The sequence below is a fragment of the Nicotiana tabacum genome, chromosome 4 (assembly GCF_000715075.1).
Source record: "Nicotiana tabacum cultivar K326 chromosome 4, ASM71507v2, whole genome shotgun sequence".
NCBI classification, from domain to species: domain Eukaryota; kingdom Viridiplantae; phylum Streptophyta; class Magnoliopsida; order Solanales; family Solanaceae; genus Nicotiana; species Nicotiana tabacum.
Window position 1 is genome coordinate 20014091 of NC_134083.1, and position 3180 is coordinate 20017270.

A 3180-nucleotide genomic window follows, 5' to 3' on the forward strand; every position below is an offset into this window, starting at 1 on the left:
GATGAAGTCAATCACTTCTTTCTCTTAGACCTTTTTGAATGCCTGAGCCTCGACTCATTTGGAAAAATAATCGGTCATGAATAATATGTATTGAGCTTTACCGAGTGCTCGTGGTAGGGGACCGACAATGTCCATTCCCTACTTCATAAATGGCCACGGGGATAAAACTGAGTGGAGCATTTCTCCCGGTTGATGGATCATCGAGGCGTGTCTCTGGCAGTCGTCGCATTCCTGTACGAAGTCCTTCGCATCTTTCTCCATCTCGGTCGAGTAATAGCCGGTCCTAATTAGTCTCCGAACTAACGATTCTGCCCTCGAATGGTTTCCGCAAGTACCTTCGTGAACTTCTCTCAAGGCATATTCGGTCTCTCCCGGTACCAAGCATCTAGCTAGCGGAAACGTCGAAGGTTCTCCTGAACAGTGTCCCTTCGACCAAGCTAAATCTAGTAGCCTTGGTACGCAGGGCTCTCGATTCTTTGGGATCCGAAGGCAATTTTCCGGTGTTCAAGTAGTCAATATACTTGTTCCTCTAGTCCCAAGTTAGGCTTGTTGAGTTGACTTCGGCGTGGCTTTCTTCTATCACCGACTTCATGAGCTGCACTACTATGCCTAACTGAATTCATCGGCATCGACTGACGACCCCAAGTTAGCCAGAGCATCGACCTCGCTGTTCTGATCTCGAGATACGTACTGCAGGGTCCATTCCCTGAATTGATGCAGCGTTACCTGTAAATTGTCCAAGTACCTTCGCATCTATTCTTCTTTTACTTGGAATGTCCCGTTAACTTAGTTTACCACGGGGAGGGAGTCGTACTTGGCTTCGATCACCTCGGTCCCAAGGCTTTTAGCCAATTCCAGACCTGCAATCATAGCCTCATACTCGGCCTCATTGTTAGTCAATTTCACATGTCTGATAGATGGCCTAATTACATTTCCCGTAGGCGGTTTTAATATGATGCCAAGCTCGAACCCCTTTGTGTTCGAGGCACTGTCCGTAAAAAGGGTCCAGATTCCCTAGGTGGTCCCCGAGGTCAACAGTAATTCCCTCTCGACTTCGGGTACTAAGGCCGGTGTAAAGTCGGCCATGAAGTGTGCCAAAATATGAGAGTTTATGGTGGCTCGAGTTTGTTCATGATGTTCCTCAGCGGATAAGAAGTTACGACAAATATGAGGTATCATTGAAAGTATGTCTTTAGCTTTCTGGAGGCGCTTAGCAAAGCGAGCATTAATTTTTCCAGGTGAGGATACCTTGTTTCGGCCTCGCCCAGAGTTCTACTGACATAGTAAATAGGAAACTGCGTACCTTCTTCCTCCTGAACTAAGACTCCACTTACCGCCACCTCAAAAACTGCCAAGTAAAGGTACAGTTGTTCGTTCGCCTTCAGAGTGTGGCGCAGGGGCGAACTCGATAGGTACCGTTTGAGATCTTCCAATGCTTGTTGGCATTCCGGGTTCCTGGAAAAATTCTTCTTCTTCTTTAACAGTGAGAAAAACCTATGGCTTTTGTCCGAGGACCTCGATACGAACCGACCCAGAACAGTTATATGTCTGGTCAACCTTTGAACGGCCTTGACGTTGTCCACAATGGTGATGTCCTCTATGGCTTTGATTTTGTCGAGATTGATCTCGATCCCTCGATTGGATACCAAGTACCCGAGGAATTTTTCCGATCCAACCCCGAATGCACACTTCTCTGGGTTCATCTTTATATTGTATTTCTTCAGTATGTCGAAGGTTTCATGCAAATATTTCAAATGGTATTCCGCTCACAGGGACTTGTCTAACATGCCGTCTATATAAACTTCCATTGATTTTTCTATCTGTTCATCGAACATCCGGTGTACTAGGCGTTGATAGGTGGTATCAACATTCTTTAATCCGAACGGCATTACATTGTAACAGTATGTGCCAAATTTAGTGATAAAAGAAGTCTTTTCCTGATCGTCCGGGTCCATCCGAATTTGGTTGTACCCGGAATAGGCATCGAGAAAGCTGAGTATCTCATGCCCGGCCGTCGCGTCGAGTATTCGATCGATGTTAGGCAAAGGAAAAGAATCCTTGGGCATGCCTTGTTTATATCTTTGTAATATACACACATTCTTTGCTTATTCCCTTTTTTAGGCACTACCACTACGTTAGCTAACTAGTCCGACTATTTAACTTCCTGAATTGACCCTATTTAAAGGAGTTTGGATACCTCATCCTTGATGAATGCATGCTTGACCTCGGACTGTGGTCTCATCTTTTGCTTAACCAGATGGAACTTTGGGTCCAAACTCATTTTATGAGTGGTTACTTCTTGTGGGATCCCTGTCATGTCAAGATGGGACCAAGGGAAACAGTCTATCTTAGCTTTAAGAAAATTACTGAGTTTTTTCTTGAGCTCGGGAGTTAACCCCATGTCCAGGTATACCTTTCGACCCGGTAGGCATTCGATCAATATAACTTGGTCCAACTCCTCGACCATCGATTTGGTAGTATCAGTATCATCAGGAGCTATGAACGATCTTAGAACTCCGTAATCATACTCCTCGTCTACTACTCGTTCCTCCGGTTCGGTCGAGACCGGCATCGATGATTGTTATTTAATTTCTTCCTTTTTGGTTGGCTCCGTGTTCCTTGATGTCGAAATCACAGGCACCAGGATAACCTCATCGACTGCGAACATTTCCTTTGCGATCGGCTACTCTCCGTAGACCGTCTTGACTCCTCCCGGCGTAGGGAACTTCAGCGCCTGATGTAAGGTTGAGGGTACCACCCTCATGTTGTGAACCCATGACCTTCCAAATAGGGCGTTGTACCTCATGTCCTCTTTGATCACGTTAAACTTTGTCTCTTGGATCGTCCTGGCAGTGTTCACCGGCAGGGTTATCTCCCCTTTAGTGGTTTCGCATGCCATGTTAAATCCGTTCAACACCCGGATGATGGTAGGCTAGAATCTCGTATTTTAGCCGTAGTATTGCACTCAAATTACTGCATTTTTACTTGAGTTTGAGCTTGAATGTTAGTGTATTGCACTTATTGTGTGTTGTATGCCTTGTAGGAAGTGATTTCGAGTAAAAATGATATTCGAAAGCTAAATCGAACAAGTTGGAGCTTTAAAGTCTGAGTAGAAGCCCAAGCAATTAAGCCAGGATCACGTTCAGGGATCGAGGACCAAGTCCGGATGTTAAAAACTAA